Source organism: Pinus tabuliformis, chromosome 8, assembly GCF_031772625.1.
Source record: "Pinus tabuliformis cultivar Carrire ecotype Pingquan chromosome 8, CPIR1, whole genome shotgun sequence".
Lineage (NCBI taxonomy): Eukaryota > Viridiplantae > Streptophyta > Pinopsida > Pinales > Pinaceae > Pinus > Pinus tabuliformis.
The window spans coordinates 458,016,492-458,032,806 of record NC_142294.1 but is presented as its reverse complement, the minus strand read 5'-3'; the positions used below and the strand labels follow the sequence as shown (position 1 = coordinate 458,032,806).

The following is a 16,315-nucleotide window of genomic DNA, read 5'->3' as shown; positions in this document are numbered from 1 at the left end:
AGGTGATGGTATGATATGGCGCGGGGACCCGCCCGTATTTTAATATTATATAATGTCGCGGGGGTAAAAAACTTTGGGTTTATGGGTTTTGTGGTTATACGGGTAGGCATGGTTATTAATTCAACCAAATATTAAACTAACCCCAAGGTTTATATGCGCACCAAGGTTTGAATGTGTGGTATGGTGGAAGGGTTTAGAGTGGTTATTTATTTAACCTGAGGCTAAATAAATCCCGAGGTTTATGGACGTGGAAGGGTTCTTATTAAAGTCCCAAATGGACTTAATAATTCCCGAAAATTGTATTATATGGCTAAGATTGCCAATGGGTAGGGATATTTAGTTTTTTTGGTTTTTTATATAGTTTTTTTAATAACAGGGGTGGGGAAATAATTGAGGGAGCTAAAATAATAAAGTTAATGTTAATATGACTTTATGGAATGAAACTGTAAGAACAAATGCTAAGTTTATAAAGTGAAAACTTAGGCATAAGAAAATGAAAGGAGTGTGGAATGATGATTTTTACACAAGAAATGTGGCTTCTTTTCAGTAAGTAAACTTAGAATTTAACTTAGCATTTCTCATAGAAAGAAGTGAAACAAGACTATTGGGTAGATCCCAAGGTCCTTGAGGGGATGTTAGTAAAATATTTTTGGGGGAATGATGGGGGAATTAGTCATGCTTCCATTGTTCTGCAGCCAAACAATTGCCATGGTCCTTGTGTCACTGATGAGATGAGTCCTTCGTGACAAGGCAAAAAGATCACAACCTTGTTTCTGCAACCTCAAACTACCTACCCAGCCTAATGCACCTAGCATTTTTTCTTCATTTTGATTGGGTGCATTTGAACTTGCAAACTTTGAAGTTCCTCTTTTCTTTTGACTGCCCTCCTATCTAGGTCTACCCTTATCTCTTCCAAGGGCCCAGATTAAGCAAGTGGGCTCCTTATTTTCTCTATCTATCTACTCATCTACCAAGCTTAAACTATTTGGACAGATATTGTTTCTCTATTCTACAATAGCAAATTTAAATATGGAATGCTCTAGATTGAACTGTTGGGCCATCCATCAAGTGTGATAAGCAAAAATATTTGCACTTTGTGAACTTGCAAACAAGATGGCAGTGGCATTTTGACTGGCCACTTTCCTGGTCTTTTGGTTTGGGGTTCATTTCTATTATTTTCTCTAACCAATTCATTTTTCTTGCCCTTTGATTATTCTTTTAGGGCATACCCTCTTTTTATTTTTTAATTTTCTTCATTTGTTTACAAAATATGGAACCTTTGTAGCATGAAAAGATGAACATATTTGGCACTTCCATAGTCAATCATGAAAAATGAAACATATTGGTATAGGAACCTAACACTACACATATACAATTCTTAGTTATTTGCAACCAACTTTCCTTGAAGGAACCATAGATTAGCCAATCCTTGATTCCATTGTATGTTTTATATTTGAGTTGTGCTTGTGTTATTCAGGTGGAAGAAATCTGACCTACAAGTTGACACTATATGGAATTGGCACATTTAAAATAATAATAATAATAATAATAATAATTGTCCAAAATTTTCCAGAATTGTAAACGGGGGGGTTGCCACTCTTCATCTTCACTGCAAATTCTTCGAATCTCTCAGGTCTACCTGCTCTTAAAAAATTAGAAAGGAATTTGTCATAATCAAAACGTGGAGCCTTCGTACCATTGTCAATCATGCTTTCTATATAGGCAGAAGCCTCCTCATATGTTCCTTCCTTGACCATGCCTCCAATGAACACAGTGTAAGAATTAACATCAGGACATCAATTGTTCCTATCCATTTGATCCCATATAGTGAAACCCATCTCAGGGATCCTTGCACAGAATTACAATTTCATCATCATGTTGTATGTGTGAATAATAGGTTGAAACCCACATTGGCTCATTTCCTCAAAAAATTTAATGTCTTCATCTGGTTTTTGCAGAACCATCATCACTTTGATTAGAACATTGTATGTCTGGTAGTCATGATGAATCCCTTTCACTTCCATTTCCTGTAACAACCCATAAGCCTTATCCCCAACTTCTTCTTGTTTCCATAATCATTGCTCAAACATGTGTAAACAACAACATCAAGTGGGGAGCTGTGTTCAAAAGACAACCAACTCTACAATCAGTAACATATTTCAACACCGATATCTTATAAGCATCTACGCAATAAAAAATTTCATAAAATACCAATCAATCTATGTTAAACATGTAGTAAATCATAAGACAGTTAAATTTGTTAACAAGAATAGAAAATGACATACAAAAAAACATGTTAGAAGTATGTTGAGTTTCTATTAGACACAGTTGGTGTTACCATTGTACAAATTTTATTCAATATAGTTTCACCTATTGAAAACATATGCTATTAGTCTTTCCAATATCTTACCATAAAAAAATATACTATAACATTCAATTTCATAATTGAAGGCATTATTGTCTGATATCATATTCGATTTGTTGTCAGAAATGGAGTATTATTAGTCATCGAAATTGTTGACACTGACCAGGGTTGTATCACAAGTGCTTTGTTACAATAAAGAAAAAAGTTGTGCTACAAGAATGTACTCTTCTAGAATATTTCCCCAGAAACTTGAAATTTAATTCCCACACTAGAAGGGATGTAATGAGAAATCATAAGCTCCCTCCTATTATGTTTATCAATTGTACTTAAAATTTTTAACTACATTAAACATCTTATGCAAAGAATTTTTGAATCAATCATTTTCTCAAGATGTTTTAGGATTATCAGCTCACAATTTGACTCTACTGCAAATTTTTTAGCAACATCTATAGTGAACCTCTTGTGAGGCTAAAAGGTTTTGTGGAATATCTCACAGAACCTAAATCATAAATGGTTTAGTTCATTGATTTTAAAACAAAATATTGTCAAGATTGTAAACTATCATTACATACCACCCTTTTTCATTTTCTAGAAGTGCTAATTCAATTTAAATTACCAAGTAGGAATAGTGGTAAACAATATTTGTATCACAGTTTCATTGGTACATTCATAGACCCAACAAAATAGATTCTATTATGGTAACCTATGTATTATGTTCCATCAAGCCTCCTTTATCAACCAAATTTTTTTATTAATGTTCTGCACTTCGTGTTCATCACAACAAAAGAGGAAAAGGAAAATGGGTGTTGTTGTATATAATATTATTTTTAAAAATTTGAGCTTCCAAAGTTCAAGGATCAAGCATAACTCCACGCTTACTAGCCACCCGTGTTCTCACTGTCTTGGGATATCTACAAATTTTGATATCCATTTGTAGGAAGTGAAATGTTTTCCTAGTTCTTGACCTGTAAATTACATCCCTTGTGCAGTAGGGCATGTTATCTTCTCTGTACTATTCCAACTTTATTGGCCAATTCAACTACTTTCGAAAATTTTCCAATATTTAGCCAAAATTGTAGCCTAATTCAATATATATATATATATCTTAGTTGGACTCAAACATAAGTATTCCTATTAGGAACACATGCTCTTGCAATGGCTTGGGAGGTCCACCACAAGACACTTACAAATTTTCAATAATCATGGTTTTTACTCTCACAATTGAATAAGCAATTAGTTCAAACTGGTCTTTAAAGGCATATCTAGATAGAAATTGACGGCAACTAGCCCCGTCAACCCTCAACTTAAGATTATTCCTTCTCGGATACATATTTGTAAGCTTCCATATAAAGACAATGAAATCTGTTCCCTCCAAGGCCATAAAACTATAATTACAGAATCAATTTCTATAAATAAATAATTTTATAGTAAAAAACAAAGAGGAACTAGTTGCAACATATATACATATTATGGATTGGGAAATCTAATAATAGAGATCACCAATAATCCAGCAATGGAATTTAAAGCTTGAAATTGAAAATTTATAATCTGATTAGCGAATGATAAAGAAAACATAAAAATAAGACTGAAAATAGAAATAAGATGTCTCAATACCCTAATGATGATAATGCAGAAATATGTGTTTATGTTTTTCATTTGTCATGGTGTCCTCATAGTGATCATCGATATGTGTACAGGCCAAGGGGGCTTCCACTTCATTTCCACCTTCATTGGTAGTCTCCCACCCTTCAACCTCCCGGTCCACAATCCAAATGACCCTCCTCTTCTACACATTTCTTGAGCTCTCTCGACAGCCCATTAGATTGCAAGGCTTTTGAATTGTTTAAGTCGTATGATTTTTTTATGTAGACACTCAATTTCATGGGGCTTCTACGATCTGCAACATCTTCGCTGGTGGTCTTTATTGTCACCATTTCATGTGAGTGCAGAAAACTAGAATCGATGGAAAATGGATCATAGATTTAGTAGGAAAGAAATGATGACAAGATGTATGTCCTCGATCTCTGCTTTGGATGCATTTTAAAATGAAAATATGCTCATCATAGTTAATGTTTTCAAATATATAACCATATATGTGTGAACCAAGGTCACCATTTGGACAAGAATTGAGTAATGATGTGCCAATGAAAACCTTTTTCCCTAGGGGGTGAATAGAACATATTGCCATAAGAAGATATAAATAGTTATACACAAAACTAGAGGTAGTTAAGGGTTTCATATAAGTTAGCAGAAAAAATTCATGGTAAAAAAACCAAATTCAATATAAACTATTTCTTATAGCTAGAATAAAGCTCCTAAAGGGAGAAGTATGGTTTGTTGAGAAAATCATAAAGGAATAACTAGTATCATTGTATAAGAATAAGTTGAACCAAGAACAATTAGGAGTCTTGTGAACATGATGTAAAGGAGAAATATTCTCTATTATAAGGTATGGAGAAAAAAATACTATGTATTTTTGAGGTACATTACATTTAGGCACCTAATTCATCTTTAAGAAATGTCAAAATAGAGACTATCAAATTTCTATCATTGAATAAGTGTTTAAGAAAGTATAACCTTTCAACCAATCTATAAAAACATTTAAATCCCCTATCACTTGCAAGTTTATATTGTTGAAGTGACAATAAAAATGACTAACATAAATCACTGATCTGTATTATTGTAGTACTTGTTAAGTAATCGTATTTTTGTTCCTAAACTAAAGTAATCATTCATGTTCGTCATTTTTAGTTGTATCACTTATTAGCTAGTAATATATTTTAACCCGAGACTAAATTAGTCATTTATGTTAGTTGTTTTTAGATGGGACACTTAAGGTTGCTCTTTTTTAGTAGTATTTCACTTAGAAAAGCTACAGTGACTAACTTTTTTAGTCACCTAGTCACTAATTTCTCATTTTCTACTAGTGCATGTTGTCATGAGAAGCATATATTGATTGGTTATTTTAATATTATTGTGTTTGAGATATTAAATTGTCACCATATGTCATCATTATATAACTCAAATTATGGTGAAATATCTTTATACATAAATCTCTTTTCCAAGAAAAAAAAGGGAAATAAAAGAATTTCCTCACAAATCCTAAATTCCACAGCAATTTTTTATTGGGTTAAAAAAATAAAGAATACTTTCGGACATATCCCCTTATTTCATGCATGAATAACTCTTGCTCACCAAAAACAAAGGGGAAAAGATGTAACATACTTCATATGCATCTATTAAAATTCATATATGTGCATATATCATAATAATTAACTATATTCTCTCTAAAAAACCATCATAATAATTAACTACATCTTTTCATTCTTAAAAATGACTAATAAATTAACATAATTTATGAATGATCAAGATTTGGGAGAAAATGAATGAATTTTTTTTTTGTTATCAAATCTCTCAAAATGAGTAAAATATTCAAATCAAACACCAAAACTTGAAGGATGACTTTAATGTCGAACACCTAAAGGTTCTACCCACTTTTAATAAACAAGAGTGAATTTTTGTATTTAGTCTTCTGTGATCCATAATGAATTAAGCAAAGTCTTTTGGTAGAAATCACATAAGAGAAATTTTTGGCTAACACGTTTTGAAGCAACAAGTGTGGTTCATCATCAAGACCAAATGAAGAGACAAATCATGGCAAAGGCTTAAATAGAAAGCAATGTAGAGACATAATTTCAAGTAACAGTTATATTGAACAATAATATTTAAATTATGATATTAATTTATTAATATATTAAAACCAAATATTATTAAGTAACGGCTATATTAAACAGCTAGTTTTTGAAAAATAATATTTAAATAATGATATTAGTTTATTAATTTATTAAAAATTATTAATAGGTAACGACTATATTAAATGACTAGTTTTTGAAAAATAATATTTAAATAATGGTATTAGTTTATTAATTTATTAAAAAATATTAATAATTAATGGCTATATTAAACGGCTAGTTTTTGAAAAATAATATTTAAATTAATTTATTAAAAAAAATAAATCAAAGTCAAACTCTAAATAATAAGGGAAGTCAAAAATTGTAAAAAGGAGTCAAGACCCTAATCAAGACATGATCATTTAATAAATAAAATAAAACAAAAATATACACAAGTCAAAATATACATACATACATACATACATACATACATACATACATACATACATATATATATATATATATATATATATATATATATATATATATATATATATATATATTCAAAGAAACGTAATCAATAAATAAAACAAGGTCAACATTAAAATATGGGGCTGAGGCCCATTAAACAAATAACAAAAATACTAAAAGGAGTTACGAAGGAATATGATGATAAAATAAATAAAAAATTAAGGATCAAGAAAATAAACCCTAATGAAGAATAAATGAACAACAAACACTATAAAAAGGATGTCGATACCTACATAGATAAACAAACAAATAAAATAAATCCAAAAAAGAAGCCTAAAAAACTAGGAGGACAGGACAGGGACCCAACTTCTACTAATATTCCAACCATCATCTCTATTCAAATTATTGGGGCTTTTTTCAATTTCTAGGGCTTCCCTCAATTTACGATGATGGAAATGGCTAACCCTAGCAATGACTTGGGCCTCCTCAATGTAGATATGATGCTTAGATTTATCTGCATGCTCTTCCAAATCAGAGGAGCGGGTCCTACCATGCTTGATTTCAGCGGCATGCTCACAAATCCTTTGATTAATCGAGTGACCAATCTCACCAATGTAGGGATTCCCACAAGAGCATGGGATAACGTAAACACTCTTCATATTCTTGGGGTCTGTTGACACCTAATCTTCATGATTGTGGAATTTGTAAAATAAATAAATCAGGAATGTGAACAGTCATCGGAAGATGAACTGAACAATCACTCCTAATGTATAAAACAATAACATACCTATGGAATAGACACACCAATCAGTTTTTCTGCCTTTGGAGAGTTACTCCCTGGCCTGACATGGTATCGGAGCCAGTTCTAAAAATAGTTGTAACTCTCTTATCTCTGCCACTGCCTCTGTCCTGAAATGCTCTGCCTCCATTGCATTGCATTCATCTGATTACTCTGTCCTGAGCGCTGCTCTGTCCTGAGCGCTACCTCTATCCTGCATCTCAACGACGTTGATTCTCTGCACATGAATGTGTTGGTTATACCCCTTTTTCACTGCCTCTCTGCGCATGAATACCTTGACTGGTTGCATCAGTTATACCCCTTTTTCGTTGCCTCTCTGCGCATGAATACCTTGACTGGTTGCATCGATTATACCCCTTTTCGCTGCCTCTCCACACCGTATACTGCTGACAAAGGCTCAAGATTCCATCACAACCCAAATTCGCTACCTCTCCACTCAATTTCTGAAAATCATTCTGTTGGATCTATCCATCCATAGCGTGGAACAGATACTGAAATGTCGTAGCCTCATCACGCATCCTCGTTTCAGCGCAATGCTCGGCTCAGCTATGCAAGATAAAGCCCACAATCCCTGGCTCATGATACCTACGTGCCCGCACACTGAATCCACCCTTATTCACTCGGTTTTAAATCCCAACTTATAGAGAGTCAGCCGAATCAAGTGCTCAACGAAGCGGTGATTCCCTGGTGTTGAAGGAGGCATATTTGCGTGGATTCCTTGGTGTTGGAGGAGGCGTCTTTGAACGCTGTTATTTTCATTTGGATTGGACATGATGATTAATAATATTAATATCTTTCTTCTTTTGCTTTCGGATGGTAGCAGCAGTCGCTACAGAAATTTTACGAATTGATTGACAGTGGAGCAGAGTACACTGTCTCTGTCTGCTGTGGTATCGTATAGCAGTGCTCAACGAAATTGTAAAGAAGTAGCACTAAAGAAATAAAAGAAGAATGGCTTAACTACTGTGCCTCAAGCGACATTGTCAATTTCGCCTTTCTGCAGTATTCACAATCGCAAAAGTTCCCGAGTTTCATGGATTCTGATATTAGATCCAGAGGAATTGTGAATGGAGTTAAGATTTTCTTCAAGTTTGTCCAAGTTCTCGGATGTCGAGTTCTCTCCTTGAGTGAGGTCTGCTGGAATAGTGAGATCCATCCCAGGAGACTGAGATGTATCAGAGGCGCCTGCAATGAGAAGAGGAGTGGAAACTGAATTCGAATTTGGGTTGCGATGAACTAAACCCGTGGATGTGCTGCAATCAAGGCTGTGCGTAGTGTATACCATTCAAAACGTTTGTTGAGTTCATAGTGTTGCGCAGTTGAGTCAAAGTATTGTGCAGTATCATTCAAAACATTTATATCATTCAAAGCGTTTATATATCATTCAAAAATGCATTCAATCATCTCTATGGTAGGGATAGTTCTCACTGGCAAGGAGAACTATCGTGAATGGTCCTGGATGATAAAACACACCCTCATCTTCATTGAGTTGTGGAAGGGAGTGTGTGTCGGAGAAGGAGACAATGACCCAGTACAGCCTACATCAGACAAAGAGCTTGTCATTTGGTATAACAAGAACAACAAAGCATATGCATTAATCGCAGCATCTGTAAATGAAGAAGTAAGTCGCCATATTTCATCATATTCAACTGCCTTTGAAGCTTTACAAAAGCTCAAAGAACTCTATGACTCACATTCTGCACTTGAAGTTGTTCAGCTCATGATTAAACTCTTCACTCTTGAACTGAAAAATAATGATCCTCTTGCTCTTGCATCTAAAGTAAAATCCATAATGCATGATATCAAATCCACTAAGGTTGAGCTGGACATCCCTCTTATTGCTTTTCTCAAGGCACTCTATCCTACTTACTCCAATTATCTTGAGTCTTTACAAGCAAATGGAAATCTTAAAGATATAACCTTTGACTCTCTTGTGAAAAAGTTTGCTGAAAGAGAGAAAGCCTTTGGAAAGAAGACAGTCCCTAAATCTTCTCAAGAGACTGTTTGCCTTGCTCATAAAGAAAAGCATCCTGCTCAAGATTCTACAAGAGGAAGAGGTGGACGAAGAGGAAGAGGAAGATACTTCAGAGGCAGGGGGGCAGACATTCTCAAGGAGAAAAATCAGATCTGCATTGCATTCGCTGCAAATGAAATGGATCACATGATGCTTCTACATGCAAGCTACCATGGGACAAAATTGAGCAGAAAAGAAACCAGCAGAAAGGTAAAATTGATGATACAGACAAAGGTAAAGCACCTGAATCCGCTCACTATATTGAGGCACAATGTAACATTGGAGTAAATGAAGATTTTTTTAATGCTTCACTTGCTTCTTCGAAAAATGATTGGTTGCTTGATTCAGGAGCAACCTGTCATATGACTCATATGAAATATTTTTTTGAAGATTTCACTGACAATGTTGATGGAACAGTATACTTTGCAGATCAGTAAAAAATCAAGCCATCAGAGCTTGGCACAATCAGGCTTAAACTGCCTGGTCTTCCAGACTTTCTTCTAGATCATGTTCTATATCTCCCACGGCTCAAGAGAAACTTGTTGTCCTTAGTCCACATCCGCCAGCAAGGTCACTCCATTCATATGTTTGATGGCAAGCTTGAGGTAAGAAAAGCATCTGACCACTCACTTGTCATGAGAGGAATAGAAGAAGAAAGACTTCTCAAACTGCAAGGAACCTCTACTCATGCACAACATTTCTCATATATTTCTCATCATGAAGAAGGTACACTTTCATCAAGTTTATTATGGCATGCTATATTTGGATATTTAAACTATGACAGTCTCCGCTTATTGAAGAAAAATGGTGTTGCCGGTTTGCCTACAATTCCTAGGAAACATAAGTAATGTGATGCTTGCATTCTAGGAAAGCATAGCAAACAGTGTTTTCATGATTCACATTCAAGAGCACATAGGAAGCTTGAACTCATTCATTCAGATTTATGTGGTCCAATGCTTGTTCCTTCTGCAAATGGAAATAAATATATCATGACATTTATTGATGATTACACCAGAATGTGTTGGGTTTATTTATTGAAGAACAAATCTGATGCTTTTCAAACATTCAAGAATTTTCATAAATGGATTGAAAATTATGCACAATCTCATATTGGGTCTATTCACACTGATAATGGAAAAGAATATACATCAAATGAATTTGAAAACTATCTTCGCCAACATGGGATCAAACATCAAACAACTGTACCTTATAATCCCCAACAGAATGGTGTAGCAGAAAGAATGAATAGAACAATTTTGAATATGGTACGATCCATGCTTTTCTTCAAAAATGTAAAGATAATGTTTTGGGCTGATGTTGTTCTATGTTCTGCATATATAAAGAATAGATGTCCATCTAATGCTATAAGAAACAAGACTCCTTATGAATTGTGGTATGGATATGTTCCTTTGGTAAAACATCTCAGGATCTTTGGTTCCACCTGTTATGCTTTGATACCAAAGGTACATAGAAACAAACTTGGTGCTAGAAGTCGTAAGTGTATCTTCCTGAGGTATTCAAACACCTCTAAAGCATACCGCCTCTATGATGAAGTAAATAAAAAGTTTGTTGTATCTAGAGATGTCATTTTTCTTGAATCATCCAAATCTGACAATGTTGTTGAGCGACAACTTGATCGCTTGGATAGATTCGCAAAAACGAACTCATTTCAAGAATTTGATAATCAGATTCCACATCTTGAAGGGGGCATTCCTATACTAGAACAACATGTGGAATCTTCTTCTGAAGAACAATCTCCCCGGCATGAAACTCCAACAACGGATGATGCTTTAAGTGATGTAATTGATAGAATTGGGAGACTCAATCTTGATTCAGTCCCAACTCAATCAACAGGGCAGCCTGGACCATCTCAGAAAGGTCCCCCAAAGTGGCTGACAAAGACACTTGAAACTATTCATCCTGATGAAATTGGAAAAACAGGAACCAGAAATTCAAACCAACAAAATGGAGGTGATGTAGATGACTCTAATTCACCTGTTGATATGGATGTTACTTATGATTGTGAATTGAACTTATCTACAAATTTTGAACCAACTTCCTTCAAAGAAGCTACTTCTCATGATGAATGGAAAGAAGCGATGAAAAAGGAGTATGATGCCCTCATAAAGAATGGCACTTGGAAGCTGGTTGATCCTCCATTTGGAACCAAACCAATTGGCTGCAAGTGGGTCTACAAGAACAAATACAAAGCTGATGGCTCACTTGACAAGCACAAAGCTAGGCTTGTGGAAAAAGGCTTTGCACAGAAGGAAGGGGTCGATTATGAGGAAACTTTTTCCCCCACAACGAAATGGGCCACCATCCGGACACTCTTTGCACTAGCTGCTCAGAACGGTTGGAAAGTTCATCAAATGGATGTAAAAATTGCATTCTTGAATGGAGATCTAAAAGAGAATGTTTTTATGTCCCAGCCTGAAGGATTTGCTGTGAAAGGACATGAACATAAAGTATGCAAACTTGTGAAGTCCTTGTATGGCCTCAAACAAGCACCGCGAGCATGGTATGAAAAACTAACTGAGCATCTTCTAAAACTCAACTTCAATCATTTTGATCTTGATGATGCAACTTTATTTGTCAAGAAAGTTGGCAAAACAGTTGTGTATCTTGTGGTATATGTAGATGATCTTTTAATGACAGGGAACAATGAAAGCTACATTGCATCCATAAAGAAGGAATTAGGGAAAAGTTTTGAAATGACTGATTTGGGCTATGTTCATTACTATCTTGGCATTGAAGTAACCCAACATCCAAAATCCATATTTCTTTCTCAAAAGAAATACATTGGAGATTTTCTAAACGGATTTGGCATGACAGAGTGCAATCCTCTTTCTACTCCAATGGAACAAAACTTAAAGCTCACATCTATTGAAGGAAAGGAATTTGAGGATGCAACAAAGTATAGACAGCTTGTAGGAAGTCTCATCTACCTCACTACTACCAGACCAGACATTTGATTTACTGTTGGAATCCTCTCCAGGTTCATGCAAAAGCCTTGTGAGGGACATTGTTCTGTTGCAAAAGGAGTTCTAAGGTACTTGAAGGGAACTCAAGACCTTGGAATCAAGTATACACAGGTGGACGACTTCAGCTTGATTGGATACTCTGATTCAGACTTCGATGGAGACAAAGAAACTGGGGTATCTACTTCAGGATATGCTAGGAGTCTTGGATCAGGAGCTATCTCCTGGAGATCACGCAAACAATCAGTTCCAATAGATTCCACAACTGAAGCAGAATACGTGGCAGCAGCTGAAGCAACGAAAGAAATTGTGTGGCTCAGGAAAATTCTTGAAGATTTGCAGGTAAAACAAGTACAATCAACTCCACTCATGATTGATAACACCTCTGCAATAAAGTTGGCCAAGAATCCAAAGTTCCATGATCAAACAAAGCATATCAATACTAAATATCATCTGATTCGACATCATGTTGAGGCCAAAACAATCCATCTCCGTCATTGTTCCACAAATGAGCAAATTGCAGACATCTTCACCAAAGCACTTGGAAAGGAAAAGCTTGAATGATTCAGAATGATGCTTGGACTCACCAACATCCCTTCAGATTAAGGGGGGGAATGTTGACACCTAATCTTCATGATTGGGGAATTTGTAAAATAAATAAATCAGGAATGTGAACAGTCATCGGAAGATGAACTGAACAATCACTCCTAATGTATAAAACAATAAAATACCTATGGAATAGACACACCAATCAGTTTTTCTGCCTTTGGAGAGTTACTGCCTGGCTTGACAGGGTCCACTGGGTCTTTTTACAGATCTAATAGAGCTTTGGATGGTATTTAAAAGCCTAAAGGTTGAAGCCACCTTATCCTTCCTTAGGATCCTCGCAATCTTGTCAATGGTCCCTTGCATAAAAGGAATATGAACACCAAAAAATCGATTCCCTGGTATCTTTCTTAGCTCTAGGAACCTTTTAAGCTCTGAGGAAAGCCTTAGTACATTGGTGTCTACTAGACCCATTATTAAAGAAAACACTTAGGAGATGTGATTTCTCTTCATTGAGATGGTTGTCATCAAAAACTCTTAAATGTCTAGTCTCTAAGGTGTTGAGAACAAAAATATTTTGAGCTGGGAAATGATGGGAATTAGCATGAAGATATTGCTCCATATGAGTTTTCTTATGAAATACCTGATGATAAAAAGAGCCATCATCATTCCTTGAGAGGAGGACATCACGGAAGGGTGGACTACCATTACATTCAAATTCCATGGTGAACTTTATGGAAATAGATTGATTATTATGATGGAGGAAAAACAGTTCCAACTCTTCTTTACCATGGGACCAGAGGACACAAGTGTCATCCACAAACCTCTTCCACATCTTAGGCAGAAGACGAGAAGAAGCTAAGGCCTTTGATTCAAAATCCTCCATGAATAGATTAGCTACCACAAGGGAGAGGGGGGAACCCATGACGACACTGCAAGTTTGCTCATAGAATATAGTTGTTACTTATTAATATTTTTTAATAAATTAATAAATCAATATCATTATTTAAATATTATTTTTCAAAAACTAGCCGTTTAATATAGTCGTTACTTAATAATATTTGTTTTTAATATATTAATATATTAATATCATAATTTAAAGATTATTGTTCAAATATAGCCATTACTTCAAATTATGTCTCTACATTGCTCTCTATTTAAGCCTTTTCCATGGTTTGCCTCTTCATCTGGTCGTGATGATGAACCACACTTGTTGGTTCGAAATGCGTCGGCCAAAAATTTCTCTTATGTGATTTATACCGAAAGACTTTTCTTAAAACAAGAGTGAAGTTAAACAATATTCTTTCAAATTTGTAATTAATATGTAGATAATCCATAAAACTAAACTTTATTATACACAAAACATTGTATAAAACTACAGGGTACAATCCATATTGTTGTGGATGCACGAAACCCTACTATTAATTAAGTATTAACTAAAGGAGTGTCAGTTTTTGTGATGATTTATCTGGATATGGTAAACGCTAATAGAACCCGTAATATGTGTTAATATATCTTAGACCCAAACCACTAAGGGTTGGGCATCTACAAATTGGATTGGGGTACATTGGATGGTTGCATACAATGTCGATGGCTAATTACAATATAATTGAGGTGGCATCAAGGAAGGAATCTATTATATTAGGGAACACTTTGCAATGTAATGATATGTAATTTAGAAATTAAATTTACAATTATAAAAGAGTAAATAGTATTTAAGTTAGAATAGAAATATACACTGGATAAAATATATCTGTGTTAAGCCAGATTTAGAATATAAATGAAAGATTTAATGTACTAACATTGTTCAATCTGAGAAAATAATTTCGTAGGAAGTCAAATCATAGGTTTTAAACACACAATATAGATGAAGGGCATGGTCATAAGCAATGCAGTTTGTGGAAGCATTGACTAACGATAAAAGCTTTTTGTGGTACCTTGTTTTGTTCAATTTAACTTCTATTTTTTTGCAAGATGAGATATTATAAGGTGATATTCTATGTTCAATTTATCATTTTGGCTTTTTATAACGCCAGAAATTTGAGGATGTCTAATGTTGAAGTTATGAAGAATATGGTAACTATGTATAGTGGGTCTAATTCATTGGGACTGGAGGATTCTGTATTTTTGTATACAACCAAATGACATGTTTTTTCACTTGTGTACTCACATCACCCACCATTTTGGGAAGCTCCTATGTAATGTTGGGAACTAGTTCCTCCATAGGCTTGCCGGTACTAATTTCATCACACGTTAATAATTCATTTTTCCAATAACATGCTTAGCTTCCACTTTGACATGAATTTTAATTTAATGTTTTTATGGGCTTAATGATAGAGATTTAGAGTTTATGAAGTTCTTTATGTTCGTCTTTTGTTTTCACATCAATGGGGAAGGACAAAGAGAAAGATAGCATACCTAGATTCATTCATTATAGATTTGGTTGAAATAGTTTAACATTGAGTAATATGTCCAACGAGATTTGTTTTGGAGAGTTTGCTAGTGTATATTTTTCCTAATTATTTTAAGTTTTGATTGTCTTTGGCAAGAATTTGATAACATAATTATGGTTGAGATTGTTAATTTTGGTTATATAAAATGTATATATCACTATTAATAAATTCTACATTTTAAAAAATCTTTAAACTATTTGAATCATGCAAATTGTTCACTAAATTTCTATCAAATTTCAAATTTAAATAATCAAAATTAATTTTAAAAATATAACAAAAAAACTCCAAAACATAAAAGAGTTAAATTATGGCTTATAACTAATAATGATTCAAACCACACTCTTGATCCCAAGGACCCATGGTTATCGACTTCCTAATGGGACCGAATATTATGTAGAACAAACAGTGTTGGGCGCTCTGAAATCGATGGCAAAGGAGAAGAGTTCAAGACAAGATGGTTGGTCGGTGGATATATTATTACATTTTTGGGACATTATGTTAGGTGGTGGGCCCCAGCATTGCAGCAATAATGCTGTAACTCCCGGGACTCCCTTCTTTAATTTTATCAACCCGGTAGTTCGTAACAAACTTGGAAGCGACGATGTTGTATGCACAAGTACTAGCTCTTGCTGCGTCTATCACTTAATCAGCTGGCACAAGTCCGCTAAGAGCTTAAGCCAACTTCTATGAGCTCTTAGAAGGAGCTTTTTAATTGATGGATGGAAGCTAACTCAAAGGAGGCTAATCTACTTGCAGAAAGAAACTAAAGCGGAAAGGAAATGTAAACCCTAGCAAACCCTAGTTTTACCGACTAACCCTACTGGTGCAAGAAAAATGATGAAAGATACAGAAAGGAATGCCATTGACTCTTAGAAAGGTAAAATGCATGTGACTAAGCTACTTATGAAGTGAAATCTGAAAAGAAACATCTTTTTGTATTTTTGAGTAAGTTGGCAGAATTATTGTGCATGTGCTTTAACTGGTTTTGACTGTGCAGAGGTGGATTGGTGAAAAG

General features: G+C 34.7%; 1 pseudogene; it reads right to left on the bottom strand.

The window, feature by feature from the left end:
- Positions 1-1,493: 1,493 nt before the first annotated feature.
- The window catches only part of LOC149236017 (uncharacterized), an 87,539-nt pseudogene continuing 72,717 nt past the window's right edge, over positions 1,494-16,315 (bottom strand).